The 16402-nt window shown below is 43.0% G+C and overlaps 1 long non-coding RNA gene across 1 annotated transcript in view; it reads left to right on the top strand.

The window, feature by feature from the left end:
* Positions 1-12605: 12605 nt before the first annotated feature.
* The window catches only part of LOC144406225 (uncharacterized), a 61003-nt gene continuing 57206 nt past the window's right edge, over positions 12606-16402 (top strand). The window contains exons 1-2 of the long non-coding RNA XR_013467424.1: positions 12606-12682; positions 12787-12905. This is a non-coding gene — a long non-coding RNA (uncharacterized LOC144406225). The remainder of the gene's footprint in view (positions 12683-12786; positions 12906-16402) is intronic.

A 16402-nucleotide genomic window follows, 5' to 3' on the forward strand; every position in this document is an offset into this window, starting at 1 on the left:
ATTAATGATTGTCAGACTTATGTCACACTTCACAGTGTCCACTTATGGGGCTATGATTTAGGAGTGGTTTAAAGCTGCAAATGAATCATTCCAAAGAGGTAAACATCCTGTAAATGTTTTTTTTTGTAAAACCTAAAACCTTTATTACACTTTTAAACCATATTTAATTTACTTTTATCTCTCTTTGATTTCTAAATGTGTAAAATAACTTTGCAACATGTTGCTAAAGACTGAGCAAATAATTGCCAATACTTTTACTGGCTTCAATCACTAAACTCAACCAGCCAACATTCAAATCAATTGAATCATTGTATTGACAAAAACACGATCTAACAATGTGTAGCGTGTCCATATTGACAAAAGCTTCCCATTATCTAATTGAGAGCTGCGTTTATTTGTCAAAACCTCTGGTAACACGTAACAATTGTAAGGGACTGGCTTCTGATCATGGCTCAGCTTTTAATTGACATTTAGCGATATAAAACATTTTCCTTTGTAGGCGAGCATATGTACTCAGCTTTCAGTAATTGTGGTAAGCTAGGTTTAATGGAAATAGTCCTTAGATGTTGGGAAAGCACTGTAAACTAATCGATCTATTGGTCTGGGTTTGTTAATGAAAAAAGGTTTAAAGAAAACATTTTTTTTCTGGTGCCCAAACGCCATAGAATTTCTTTATTTTGTTTCATATTAAAACAAGTATCCGTCTGAGCTGTAAGTGTTTATTTGGGGCTAATTCTGTCTTTACGTTAGACTACAGCCAAAGGCTTTTACCTTGCTCAATCTTTCTCTAGTCTTTTCATTAATCCCTCCTCCTCCCCTTTGCTTTTCTCGCCACACTTCAGCACTATTGATGCTTAATGAGCCGTAAAATATCATTCAGAAATGATAGTAGTCTGAAAGAAATGGAGAGAGAAAGAGAGATGGATTGATAGGAAGACAAAGACAGTTTTTTTTCAGCAATGTTTCAAGATCTGCATGATGTCTTTTTATCTTCAGAACTGCTTTTAAAATATACAGTTCTGGCACAAACAGTTTAAAAGTAGGATGATTGCTGACAATTTTAACATTACAGTCATAAAAAAGAAAGAAGAAAAGAAAGAATTTGAAACACCTAGCAAATTAATGTTTGAAATATTTTTGAAAGCTGACTCCATTATTTGTATGGAGATTATTATTTCAATTCATAAGTTTACAAAAATAATTAGAGGAGCCGGTTTTTAGTTTGCATTTTAATCATAGGGCTCCCTTCGGCTACTAGAAATATGCATCCCAAGATGGTAAATTGACTGTACTTGTATATCTCTTTTATATTCTTCTGACCACTCTAATCTCTTACCACTCAAGCATGAACTGCAAATAGAGCAGAGAATTTGGTGAAATATCACATTGTAGCATATATGTATAACAGGTGTGCAGGTACAAAAAAGTATTGTATTATGTATAAAACAGAGGTGCACGCATTATTATAGTATACATTATGAAAAGAAAGTGCTCGGAAGAAACAAGAACGGTAAAGTGTACACAGTACAAAGGCCACTGTAAGCAATGTAGAAGGAAAGTGTGTAGTATGAATCTAAAGTTCATGTCGAATAAGGGAGAAATTGTACATGGTATATAGAAAGTATATAGAAGTATAGAAGAAATTGTGTGAAGGAAAAGGGCACATTGCATAAAAAACAGAAGAGTTACATAGGGAAAGTGTACACAATTATCTTAAAATAAGATAAATATATTACATTAAATATATATATATTGCAATATTGTATAATGAATATAAAAAATGATATACTAGTGTATATGCTGTATACAAGACAACTCATGCAATGAATTAAATGTAATACAGTTCACTGAAACTCAAAGTCTAATTTCTGTTACGTTCTTGCTTAATTCACATTTGGTAGCATATTAATGTAGAGAACATTTTGTATTGTGTTTAGATTAGATATATTCATTATTAAGTTATAAAGCTAGCTAAGACATTATAGACTGATGATTTTAGTTTTTTCTTGGTCTTTCTGTAACAAATGTACACAGAAATGCAACAAAGCTGTTTACTAAAGGACAATTGAAGTGATACAATAACAGTAACAAGATACTGAGACAAGACCCAGAGAGAGTCATTTACTTTTTATTTGTCATTAATAAAGAGATTGTGCAAATATACACTGTCCATACATATAAAAAAAGAAAAGAGAAAGAGAGAAAGAAACAAACGTTTTTTTAATATTCTAATGAGTTTAATGGGTTTCAATAGGCCACATTATGCTGCTTTATCCCCTAATGTATTCTACACCTTCACCTGGAGCAGTGTGACCATTGCAAGCTTTTCTCCTCCATCACAACTCTACAGCTCAAATTGAAAGCTGGCCTTCATGTATCAGTCAAAAATGGGTGAAACAGATATTATTGTATCCAGTGAGACTGGCAGTCATACTTCAAATGTACTGGCTGCACTAGGCTGCCCATTGTGATCTATGTTTTACCGATTATGAAAAAAATATCAAGATACTTGGCCAGCAGATTCTACAGACTAAAACGATTGATTGGTTGAAATGATAATATTCATACTTGTTAATGCAGTTGTTAATACAATACATATGTCGGGCAAGTCCATGCTGTAAATGAAGAGATGAGAGGAAAAGAATTACCACACATACCAGTGCATTCAATAACAGCTTAGTCAGTCAGTCAGTCATCTTTCATAATGTTTATCCTTGAGTTGCGGGGAGTGGGGGTCAAGTACACATACTTAAATTAAAGAACTGGATACCGGACCACAATTTGTCGGAAGTTTTTTCTGAACTTTCTAGCTTCCTGTTTAGATCTGTTGTTAGGCGGAACCGCAAGAGTTGGAGCGGAAGATCTGTATGATAGTATAACCCTGCTGTGCTGTACAGAACAATAGGCTTTAGGCCTATGCGTGTGTGTGTGTGTGTGTGCGTGTTGGTTCGTCTATGCTTGTGCCTTTATTCACGTAATCAAACATCAGTTCTTCCATTCTACAACTACAACAACCCAAAAACATAGCCCTCCGCTCCTTCCTCTGGTCTTCTCCTGCTTTTTTTTTGGTAGTTTCCTTTCCTCATTCACCTCTGTCGAATGCTATCTGTTTCGGTGAAAGGCCAGCGTGAGCACAAAGGCCTGCCGTGGTAGGTAGTTATAGAGCTCCATTGTCACACAACCTTTCACTATCTGCTCAATCTTAATAAGAGCAGTCATCATTTAGAGTCTAAGACTCTCAAAGTCTCTGTGCTTTAATTATGACGTATCGATTGTCTCGTTAAGTCTAGTTTGGCTTAATGAAATCTATTGTTAACTCTAATTCTACCTTGCATTGTCCCTCCTCGCTGAGCTTGGTGTGTTTGATATGAACCTGGGTTCTTTTTGTGCTGTCTAATCTAACTCCATGTGTGTCTCTGTGAGTGTGTGTTTTCATGTCGGTTTATATATTTGTGTCTTGGTTTATCCGTTTTCATTAGGTAGGTAGGTGTTTTCATTTTTCGGTAAATCTGTATGTGTGTGTGTGTTTGTTGGCATCAATGGGTCCCTGCTCTAAAGGGCGCTGCTGTCACCGTTTATCTGCTGCTTCCTGATTCCCTTCCATTGACTCTCAGCCAATCAATTTACTAAATGATACAATTATAGGCCGTCCCTCTCACACCTCCACATTTAAAGTTGAGAGGTTTTGGATCAATCTAGACCACTTTGTGTGCAAATTACACAATTGCATTGCCTTCAGATTCCTCAGGCAGCCCAATTGGAGCAAGCCCTGGATGTGAATGCCCAATGAGAGTCACTGTCCTTCAAAAAGGCTCTGTCGAACACTGGCAAAGACAATTAGAGAGACTGCAGCAAAAGCACGTTCTTTTGAAAGAAAATGTTTAAATGTTCTTTAAAAATATATATTTTTAAAAGGTTATCATTTCTCTGAAGGCCACAGTTTTGACTATCAACATCAGTCCCATTATCATTAGCTATCAACTTTAGCACTTTTTTATCATTGAGTTTCACAAATATATTTATTGTTGAGATCTCTCGTATCGTTGAGGGCTTAGCAGTGAGGAGAAGTGAAAATATCTGAGAATCAGCTTTATTGGCCGTGTGTGCATACCCATACATTGAATTTAACTCTGGTTACACTGCGGTCTTAATGGACATACAAAGTGTTGGCAAAGTGTTAAACACTTAAAAATATGAAAAGAATGTTTTTAATGATAGAAAAAATGTGATGATAAGACCCTGGGATCGAGATGGGAAATTTGAGATGTGATAAATGATGGATGGTTTGGAAAATTCAGAAAGTTGAAGATGGAAAAAACGATATAGTTGATGGAAGGTCGGTAAGGACATTTTTTTATTATGTGGTTGAGGCGCAGGTGCACAAGGAGGGAGTAGGAAGAAACGGTAAAAGTAACAATAGATGTGATATAATATGATCCTCCTGATTTGGTTTTTATTTTTAAGATGCGATGCATTGACCAAAGCTATGAGCCAGAACTTCAGCATCCAGCTACAGGCCAGCTCCCACCAGATTGGGCAGAGTTACTGCTAGCAAACAAATACTAGTATGGATGGTGTTCGGATGGAGGAGAGAGAGAGAGAGAGAGAGAGAGAGAGAGAGGACAAGCGGAGGGTGGTGAATCCCTTCTCAATTGACAGGTCATATACAAACGAACATTAACACACAGCCATGGGCTGACAGTGATCAGGAAAGAGATACAAATAAATTCGAGATCAAATTAAAATAAAAATTAAAGCTGCAAGCAGCGATGAATGGGCCCAAGCCTCCCCTTGCATGTCGGGGGGCAGCGGTCAGCTGGACACGTGTTCAAAAAGACAAAGACAAGAAAATCAGTACCGGGTGTGGATTTCGAAGTCTGGCTTCGTAAACAGAATATCTCACCACTTGGCTACTGTATCAAGACCTGCAAAAGGTAAATAAATATATAGGATCACCTCCGTTCAGTCAAGGCAAAGAACGTGAGCTAATTTCACCACTTCTGCTCCACAAAGAAGTATTAACTTGTGAAGACTGGCAGATATATTTTGCGAACTGAACACATTGAAAGTGTCTCTGCAGAACACCTGTATTTTGTACTCATGTCGGTCACAAGTCAACTTGATTAATTAAAATTGAAATCCTATGAAGTAACTACATCTATAACTGTAAATGTGTTTTCCAAATTTGATAAGCACATTTAGTCTCTCAAAAAGGACCTCAGTTTTGGCCTGCGTTAGACCTTTTCCACACAGACCAAAACCCCCTTTCGGGGGCGTTGCTTTATTGCACAGAGATACTCGGGCCCTGGCATCTCGGTGATGCTAAGCTAGCTGAAGAAGTTGAGGATTGTAGCTGGGAGCTGGCATCCTGGTGCTGGTAGCTCCGACTAGCACGGGTGGCCACGAATGGTGCAACTGGGAGGCGTGAAGGTTTGGCATCTGTGGATTATTACAAAGTCATGATTCTGAAACTATGTAATCAACAAAGAAATTAGAATAGTGTAATACCACTGTAATTTCAAAACTGTAATCAATAATAATACCAATGCACATGATTGTATTCAATTTCATGTAATCAACCGAAATCAGGAATCAGGAAACATTTATTAGCCAAAATATGTCAAACATACAAGGAATTTGTCTTGGCGGTTAGTGCGCGACAGTAGACAGACAAGACAACAGTGCACAAGTAATAAATTAAAGTGGAATGAAATGCTAATGCAATGGGTTAGTAGAATAAGGCTATGGGTTAGTATAAAACAAGGGAATAAAGTTAAAAAATGTTAAATATTAAAAAGTTAAAAAGAAAAATATTAAGCATAAAGTGCACTAACGAACAAGTAACAGACAAGAGACAAAGTGACAAGTGACAAAGTGATGAATTGCAGTTAAAGTGGCATGTGCAGTATGAAGGGGAGTGACCGGTGTAATGTTATAGTCAGTCAGTGGGGGACCGGGCTCTGTTGATGAGCCCGACTGCCGACGGAAAGAAACTGTTTGTGTGGCGGGAGGTCTTAGTCCTGATGGACCTCAGCCTCCTCCCAGATGGAAGGGGCACAAACAGGTTTTGTCCGGGGTGGGAGGGGTCGGCCGCGATCTTTTTAGCTCGCTTCAGAGACCTGGAAGCGAACAAGTCCTGCAGGGACGGCAGATTGCAGCCGATCACCCTCTCTGCAGAGCAGATGACCCGCTGAAGCCTGCCCTTGTCCTTGGCTGTGGCTGCAGCGTACCAGACGGTGATGGAGGAGCAGAGGATGGACTCGATGATGGCCGTGTAGAAGTGGACCATCATCGTCTTTGGCAGGTTGAGTTTCTTCAGCTGCCTCAGGAAGAACAACCTCTGCTGAGCCTTCTTGGTGATGGAACTGATGTTCAGCTTCCACTTGAGGTCCTGGGTGATGATGGAGCCCAGGAAACGGAAGGAATCCACAATAGTGACGGGGGAGTCACACAGGGTGATGGGCGAGGGTGGGGCTCTGTTCCGCCGGAAATCCACAACCATCTCCACTGTCTTTAGAGCGTTGAGCTCCAGGTTGTTCTGGCTGCACCACGACACCAGATGGTCAGACTCCCACCTGTAGGCAGACTCGTCCCCACCAGAGATTAGTCCAATGAGGGTGGTGTCATCCGCAAACTTCAGGAGCTTGACGGACTGGTGGCTGGAGGTGCAGCTGTTGGTGTACAGGGAGAAGAGCAGAGGGGAAAGAACGCAGCCTTGGGGGGAACCGGTGCTGATGGTCCGAGAGGCTGAGACATGTTTCCCCAGCTTCACGTGCCTGTCAGACAGGAAGTCTGTGATCCACTTGCAGGTGGAGTCGGGCACGTGCAGCTGGGAGAGTTTGTCCTGCAGCAGAGATGGGATGATGGTGTTGAAAGCAGAGCTGAAGTCCACAAACAGGATCCTGGCGTAGGTTCCTGGGGAGTCCAGATGCTGGAGGATGTAGTGGAGGGCCATGTTGACAGCATCGTCCACAGACCTGTTGGCTCTGTAGGCGAACTGCAGGGGGTCCAGGAGGGGGTCGGTGAGGGACTTCAGGTGGGTCAGGACTAGCCGTTCAAAGGACTTCATGACTACAGAGGTCAGGGCGACGGGCCTGTAGTTATTGAGTCCTGTGATCCTGGGCTTCTTGGGGACAGGGATGATGGTGGAGGCCTTGAAGCAGGCTGGTACGTGGCATGTCTCCAGGGAGGTGTTGAAGATGTCAGTGAACACCGGAGACAGCTGGTCAGCACAATGCTTCAGGGAGTGAGGGGAGACTGAGTCCGGACCCGCTGCCTTACGGGGATTTAGTCTTCTAAAGAGCCGGTTAACGTCTCTCTCCAGAATAGAGAGGGTCGTTGCTGGTGGGGGAGGGGAAGGTGATATAGTTGAAGAGGCGCGAGCACCTGATGGGCTGGGGGAGGGAGGGGAGGGGGACTGCAGCAGGTTGGTGGAGCTTAGGGGGATGGGATCAGGACATTGTCTTTCAAATCTGCAGTAGAACTCATTCAGCTCGTCTGCCAGGCGGAGGTCATTCATGGAGTGGGGGTTTTTTGGCTTGTAGTTGGTGAGGTGTTTGAGGCCTCTCCAGACCGAAGCAGAGTCACTTGCTGAGAACTGTTGTTGGAGTTTCTCAGAGTACAGTCGTTTAGCATCTCTCACCGCCTTGCTAAACTTGTATTTTGCCTCTGTGTACAAGTCTTTGTCCCCACTCCTAAATGCCTGATCCTTTTGCAGGCGTAGTGTTCTGAGTTCCGCTGTGAACCAGGGTTTGTCGTTGTTGTAACTCACCCTGGTGCATGATGGTACACAGCTGTCCTCACAGAAGCCGATGTAGGAAGTTACAGCCTCTGTGAACTCATCCAGACTGTCAGTAGCAGTCCTGAAAACATCCCAGTCTGTGCAGTCAAAGCACGCCCGAAGATCCTCCAGCGCCTCACTGGTCCACTTCTTGAATTCCCTCACCACAGGTTTGCAGAGCTTTAGTTTCTGCCTGTATGCAGGAATCTGATGGACCATGACGTGGTCAGAGTGTCCCAGTGCAGCACGAGGGACGGCGTGATAAGCCCTGCTTACTGTGGTGTAACAGTGATCCAGCGTGTTCTCCTCTCTGGTGGGGCATTTAATAAACTGTCTGTATTTAGGAAGTTCATGGGTGAGATTTCCTTTGTTAGAGTCCCCGAGGACAATAACTAAAGAGTCCGGGTTGGTCCGCTCCACACGCCGTATCTGGTCGGCGAGTGTCCGCTGTGCCTCGTGCACGTTGCCCGGCGGCGGCATGTAAACACCGACCAGGATGAATGAAGCAAACTCACGGGGGGAATAAAAGGGTTTGCCGTGGATGAAAAAAGTTTCCAGATCAGGAGAACAGTGTTGTAGGATCACCGTTACGTCGTTGCACCAGCTGTTGTTGAAGTAGAAGCAGATTCCTCCACCCTTTGTCTTGCCGGAGAGCTCCGTGTCGCGGTCCGCTCGGAGCAGCTGGAAGCCCGCCAGCTGGAGCGCGGAGTCCGGTATCGATCCGCAGAGCCACGTCTCCGTGAAGCACAAGACGGAGGATGTAGAGAAGTCTCTGTCTCTCCTCATCAGCAGCTGAATTTCGTCCAGTTTGTTGCACAGTGAGCGCACGTTGGAGAGAAAGATGCCTGGCAGCGGAGTGCGAGAACCACGCCTGCGGAGTCTCACCAGCGAGCCGGCCCGTTTTCCTCTCCTACGGCGTCTCACCGCGTGACGAAAGGTGAGCGCACCTTTGACTATAATGTCCAGTAATTCCACGGAAGAAAGCAGGAAAGTTGGAAGTAACTCCGCGGAGTTGTTCCACGGATGTTCAAGAGCTCATCTCTGGTGAAAGAGCTCCGCGAATCGCAGCAGCAAACGTAATTAACAACAAAAAACGAAGCGCACCGAAGCACCGTGGCGGCCATCAACGGCGCCATCTTGGATCTTTCATGAAATGCCTGCATGTACTTGATAGAACTCCTTATATTGACCAAGAGACTTTCATAATCCGAGTTACATTGATCGCACCATCCAGTGTAATACCTCATTGCACCACTACATTCTGTAAATAACTAGCCAAATTGAACCCACCAGGAGGTGTCACATGTCCAGGGGTGTGGCTTTTTACACCTTTACTGAACTGTATAAATTCTTATAGGCACCCATTGTTACAAGGAATAACTAACTAGGAATTCGAAGCAAGGCAGAGTAACTATGGGGTAGTCAATGGGATACTCTGTGGCCTGTTGATTGCAGAAACCAGCAGCTCCTCCGCTGAGATGTTCTTTTAAGCATAACACCTTTTCTTTTATTAAATACTTTTACTTTTCAAAACAAGATGTCTTCTGTCCGTGCGGAGTTTCTTCATTTTTAGAGCGGAAGACATCCCAGGGCCAACGGTTACTCCAAGCAGTTGGGGTGGCTAGGAGAGGGCGGTGGGGGTGAGGGCAATCAGGTTCCATGAGCCACTTCTGAGTAATTTGGGTGTGCTATTTGGGTGTTGACCTTAGCATGGCGGTTGGACATCAGTAAATCAAAAAAGTTTTGCTTTGTCTGAACTGTGGAAAGGCATTCCGTTTTCCTTTAGTGCTTCTTGCAGGCACTGCATGAATACCTTATTTCTAGGTATTCATGTTATACCTTATGGCCTACTATTATGCTCTACACCTTACTTACCTCAGGTGGGTAGCCACTCTGCTTTCTGTCATACAAACGGAGATTCTCTTGGACACAATCCATGAGCGAGACCTCACACCATCTTTCAAGAAGGGCATGGCTGACTGGAAAGCCTTTGTTGGCAAGTAAAGCCGTTTCCATTCTTATTTAGCAAATGTTTCCCAATGTTAAGGTTGCAATAATAACAATATTGTTGATCTATTGAGGGACACAGTGGTCAAATATTTATGTTAATGTTAGCCCAAGACCCTTAACTTGTTGCAATAATAAGCACTTTGTAAGTGTATTGAGGAGACAGATGTCAGATGATCATGTCTGACTGTAATCCATGTGTTACACATATATGGCATGTTTTTTTTACTATTATTAGTATTTTATTACAGTGCCATACACACTGCGCCAAAACATGACTGGTGCTGCAGGCACAGTGTAACTGACTAACTGCACTGTATTGTAAGAATTGTTTGCTCCCTCCTGCATTTCAGAGCTAAAGAGGCGTGCTCTTTCTTATGCAAATAAAATATTTTTTTGTTTAATGCACAACTTGTTTTCATTGAAGTATGCGCTTGTCTTAAATTAAACAGTATCACTGTTGTAGAGCTAACATTAAGTTAAATGCACTTGAATTGAGATTAATTATGCTACAAAAGCACTTCTTATGAGTAAAACAATGCATAATATGAGTATTTCCAGCTAACTTCAAGACATATTTATCCTAAAATGCTAAATAATCACTTTATCTTATTTCAAGTTTGTGGTGGTCTAAAATCTAGGACAATGTCCTATTTTAGAACTTTAAATGAGTTAAATACACTTGAAATAAGGGGGATGCCAACAGTGAAAAAATGAAAAGCTACTTTTGAGCATTACAAGCTTATTATGATACACAACACTTTCTAATACTAGTAAAATATAGCTCAAAATAAGTTTTCCTGGCTAATTTCAGGATCACTTTTATCTCAAAAGTCCTAAATATTACATCTTATTTCAAGAAATCTTCACTGCATGAAAAATGGGATTTTCGGCAGTATGCGGCACTGTAAATTGTCGTGGAATTTCAGGTTTGCGGCTGTTCACGGCAATTTGTGGGCAACGCCGAAAACTGCCGTAAATTGTCAGAAATTGATGTGGGCCTCCCTTGGCACTTGTCCCCCCATGACCCCCCTCCTCCTAATTCTAGGGGAGGCTTTGACATGTAAATGAAAATGCTGTGAGCTATACAAATGCAAATAAGGGTTGCAGAGGGAGTTTTAGCCCAGGTGACATTTTTTTAAAAGGTAAGAAAATCTCTGGTACAAATAGATCAGGCTCGGTAGCCTAATTATAGACTCTTACATTTTAGCTTGAATTGATTTATTTAATTCAAATATGCTAGATTACTGTGTACGCCATTAGCAATGGCAAATGTTATGTAAAAAAGATACACAAAATAACTTCTTTAAATTAGTTTTAATCAAGGTAAAATGAGCATTCCATGCAAACAACATTTGAATCAGAATGAGGGGTCTGCAGAGATCACAGTCTCCTAGAGCTCAACTACAGTGCATAGTGGCAGGACTTCAGTGACCTTTTCTTTGGTCTTACTTAAATGCACAGAGGATGTATTAACCACACATCTTCTAGCAATGCGCTCAACTGGCAGAAATTATGCTGGGTATGACGTATCTGTTCCCTACAAGGCCCAAACTTGGCTTTCCATAAAAATGTCTGTCCGGGTGGGGATCAAGCCAGGAAACTTGTGCAAGAACATGTTTAAATGCCGTACCCTTTGACACAACATTAACAACTATAAACTGCTTTATAATGGCTAGTCGTAGTTCTGCTAGAGGGTCAAGGACGGGTTCCTCAAAACTGTTAGTGTTTCCACACCACTTAGCATAAACATATGCTGACCTTTATGCTCTGCATCTATCGATTGAGTAAGTTATATTCATACATGTTACCCGTTTACATGTCATGGCAAAACATTCAACCTCAGTGACACAAGGGTACATCTGATGATACATTGTCAACATTGCATGTATGTCAGACTCATCCAAGATTGTCTGGTGGAATCGAGAAAGAGGCACCACTGTACAGTTCTCTAGGGAAAGTCGTTCTACTCACACCAAAACACTGCTTTACATAAAGCATATCAGCTGTTTCATTGCACGACAAAGTCCCAACCATTTGTCTTCCTAAAATACTGGTCCTTCCGTATAACAATAACCTCGTATGTGATTGGAGGACCCTTAAACTCCTCGTCCAATCACGTGTGAGGTCATAGGCATGACTGATACAGCAGTACTTGCAAGACAAGCATACAAACAGACACTATATTCAGAAGAACGGTATCTCCAGTTCCTTTGTTTGGTTTTTGCTGCTTCGTGAATAATGGCGGGACGACGTCTCGCGTTCAACTCGCCTTCAACTCCTCTCCGCGGTCAGCAACTTTCGGCCAGTCCGCAGACAGACGAGAAGAAACTGCTGAATGCTCTCAGTGGATCGCCTCATCAACTCCAACAACAAACTGCCGATATCAACGAGCGGTTCGCTCCACTGGAGCGTTCGGGACTCTCCAGGTTGCCGTCCATAGAGGAGAGGATGGCGGCTCTGGAGGAACTGACTCAAAGAAGAGGAGACGGGCGCACAATCCCAAGATAGCGGTAAGAATACGTTCGATGACTGCAAGCTAAGCTAAAAGTAGAGTAGCCTAAAACGAAAGCTAAGAGTAGCCTAGTAGCCTTACAAGTGAGCAGAAACCGCTTCATTAAAGTGTATTTTCTTTGCCGTGTCATTTACAGGAAGCGGTGCGCCGTCTTCATTACTCCGAGACGAATTACAGGCGCCACGAACCGGAGCAAGGGTACGATTTAAAGAATATGCTTTCATTCTGCGCTATAAGGAAATATATACGTATAGATACCATAGGATGGATACCGATCATAACTGTACATTTTGTTTTCACAGGCTAATCTCACCTCATAATGAGGCGGTGATCTCGTATTTGCTCCGGGAAAAGTCCAGATTTAGACGACGTCATTGTGTGTAAGTGACACTGTTTACTGTTTCGCTTTCCTTGTTAAATGTTACTGTGACTTGCGTTTGATTTTTTTTTGTATTCATACCACACTCATTTAATTGTTTTCCAGCCGCCTGTGAGACGTATTTTGAGACGGTACACATGAGCTTCAGGTTTTCCCAGCCGGAACACTCATTGCGGGCGGAAGCTGCGAAGGATTCAGCGCGGAGTCGAGCGAGAAGAAAGAGGGTAAGAGTTTATTTGCTGACTTTTTTCAGATGCATTGATAGATGTGTTGTGGCCATACGCATCGCATCGCACAGTACTGATTCATTGTTGTTTTTACAGCTGCTGGAATCGAAACAAAGTCTGCTGGCTGATGACGAGGGTGGAACTCTGGAAATCCGCCACCGTAGAGCTCACGTCGGACGGAGAGGATGGCGTTGTTGGCGGGGTCGAGGAGGCAAACGGACAGTTTACTGAGCTGTAGTTTTTTAAACCGCCTTTACCCAAGTGTGGGCAGATCCTCACTTTGTATGTAGTTGTTGTTTCTGTGTTGTTAATAAAGCTCTTTGCATAAACATGTGGCAAATGTTCATTTTCTCTATAAATTCATTGATGTCCTGGTTGGTATCCTAATAATAGTGTAGTAGCCTACATAGGATAACCATGAAATGAATATACAGCATAATATGAATATATAAATATATATAAATAAAATGAGGCGGGTGACCAATAGCGACAGATCTGCCAACCAATCACGAGTGATTGAAAGTTGTGGTTTCATCCAATCATTAGCAAGGAAACTCAAGCCTGGTCTGCCCAGGTGTGGTTTTCTGGTCTGCCCAGGTGTGGTTTTGCTGCCAATCACGAGTGATTTTATTATTTAGCAAGTTGTGGTTTCATCCAATAAGGAGTAAGGATATTCAAGCCCTCTCCGCTCGGCCACCCGCGTTTTCGCTGTATTCATATGCTAATTCGGGCCATTCGCACCTCCCCAGCTCTCCACCTACGTCATGGTTCGTTTCCGACAATTTGTGGCACAGACAAACGCGACGTGCGCGGGTTGCAAATTGTCGGAAATTAGGGAGATTTCCGGGCGTTTACGGGGACGAAAATCTCACTTTTCATGCAGTGAGGGTTACGCAGTTGGAGATTTGCGAAGGCTGAATTTCTGTGGATTGCACCTTAGCGTGCCGACGGAGCGTCAGAATAGCTGGGTTAAGGTTAGCTTGCTGTACTTGGTTGGTTCTCTGGTGAGGAGAGTGGTGTTTGGATCATGGATACCATTGGCATTTTTGCATAAAGAGTGGTTGGTCCTGGTCCCTTCTGGTTTCAGATTGTGTACGTCTGAACAAAGACACGCTTACCAATCTTCCGTGACAAAAACACAAGGGTGTTTTCCATGCACACAATAGGGAGATTTCCGGGCGTTTACGGGGACGAAAATCTCACTTTTCATGCAGTGAGGGTTACGATGTTGCAGTTGGAGATTTGCGAAGGCTGAATTTCTGTGGATTGCCCCTTAGCGTGCCGACGGAGCGTCAGAATAGCTGGGTTAAGGTTAGCTTGCTGTACTTGGTTGGTTCTCTGGTGAGGAGAGTGGTGTTTGGATCATGGATACCATCGGCATTTTTGCATAAAGAGTGGTTGGTCCTGGTCCCTTCTGGTTTCAGATTGTGTACGTCTGAACAAAGACACGCTTACCAATCTTCCGTGACAAAAACACAAGGGTGTTTTCCATGCACACAATAGGGAGATTTCCGGGCGTTTACGGGGACGAAAATCTCACTTTTCATGCAGTGAGGGTTACGACGTTGCAGTTGGAGATTTGCGAAGGCTGAATTTCTGTGGATTGCACCTTAGCGTGCCGACGGAGCGTCAGAATAGCTGGGTTAAGGTTAGCTTGCTGTACTTGGTTGGTTCTCTGGTGAGGAGAGTGGTGTTTGGATCATGGATACCATTGGCATTTTTGCATAAAGAGTGGTTGGTCCTGGTCCCTTCTGGTTTCAGATTGTGTACGTCTGAACAAAGACACGCTTACCAATCTTCCGTGACAAAAACACAAGGGTGTTTTCCATGCACACAATACTACTGTTGGTGCTGACTACAGTCTCAAACATTGCATCTGGATGGTTTACAATTACATAATTATATATTTGTTTACAGATTGTTAGGTATTTAAAAGAAGACACTGGTTTCAACTGTGAGACAAGACATTTTGGAAGGAACCTTATGGTGGGTGCTAGTGTCACGGTTTGGGTTTGTTTCCTGTCTTATCTTGTAGACACAAGAGGCAGCTCTTGTGTCCCTGGGTAACTTCACTTCCTGCTTTGCCCTGTCATCCCCTGTGATTGTCTGATTGTTTCCACCTGTGTCCAATCACCTGCACCTCCCTAGTGTATTTAAGCCATGTGTGTCTCTTGTTATTGTCGAATGTCATACCCTGCGAGTTCCTGGTACCCGTCCGTGTTTTGCCCCCTTGGCCTTTTGATTTTTGATTTTGACTATTAAAGTCTTTTTGTTTCCTTGAATTCTGCGTTTGAGTCCTGCTTTCTCCGCATCCTGAAAGCTAGGTAGTTTTAGTCCGAGAGCAGTTGGATTGACAATGTGCTCCACCACAAAAGGGCAAATGTAGCATGCTGACAGTTCTCTAGGATCGCTTTTCAACAATACAATTTTTGGAATAGCGGCATACTCGACATACACCTGACATGGTTTGTATTCCGAAGCTGGAGTCTGGTGGAGGATTGCGACGCGTTTGCCAACTAAGCGGAATAGGGCAAAGCGAATGTCTCACCAAACAATTTGGCAGCTGCAGAGGTGTAAAACTAATAAGACAATAATCTCACTGTCCTAAGCGAGAAACAGAGGTGTCTGACATGTCATGGTGTGGGTTTACTTCCTGTTTTAATTTGTATTTCCCTGCCTCTCATGTCTCTGGGTTAACTTAACTTCCTTTCCCGGTGTGTTTTCCCGCACTTTTGATTGTCTGTCTTGTCCCTGATTGTTTCCTTCTATTACCAATTAGTTGCACCTTTTATCAGTGTATTTAAAGTTTTGTCTCATTGTCGGTTTGTCTGTTCTTGCATGTTTCTTATTCCACAGTGTTCTGGTACTTCTTGGCCCTTAGTAGGGTGCATAGTTGGATGGATCAGTAATGCCTACCCCAGGGGACTCGCTGTATGTGGGTAGGCCATAAGCTGATTGGTGGTGGAGGCAAAGTTTCCGTAAACCAATCGCATCGGTGCTGGTTAACGTTAAAAAGCTGTTCTCCTGTTATTTCAGCAAGCACCAGATGTAACCCTCCGCCACCCCTGAAACCTCCAATCAGCAAGGAATCTGGAAAACTGAAAGAGTGGAGCAACTTTTTCCCTACCACCACCACCAGTGTCTGGACTCCCTAAGAGGGGGGATATGCCTCATCTCGGCATCCCGGCCCCTAGTCTATCCTACAGATGGATTGAGTCCAAGCCCCAACAAACTTTGGACTTTTAATACTTGCTGCTTGTTGTAATTACATGCTTGTTGTAATAAACCATTTGTAAGAGCAGATTTATGTTGTGTCATGATCTGATGATTGACGGGCCAGCCTATATTGGGTAGGAACCTTTGGGGACTCGTCAAGTGTTTCCAACCGGACTAGGAAAAAACAGTTTTTGACCGCTGTTTAGTATCATGTTACGCTCAGTGTGAACGTCTGTTTGACACGTGTAATTTAAAGCATAAGATGGCAAATAAATGGA

This window comes from Gasterosteus aculeatus, chromosome 4, assembly GCF_964276395.1.
Source record: "Gasterosteus aculeatus chromosome 4, fGasAcu3.hap1.1, whole genome shotgun sequence".
NCBI classification, from domain to species: Eukaryota; Metazoa; Chordata; class Actinopteri; order Perciformes; family Gasterosteidae; genus Gasterosteus; species Gasterosteus aculeatus.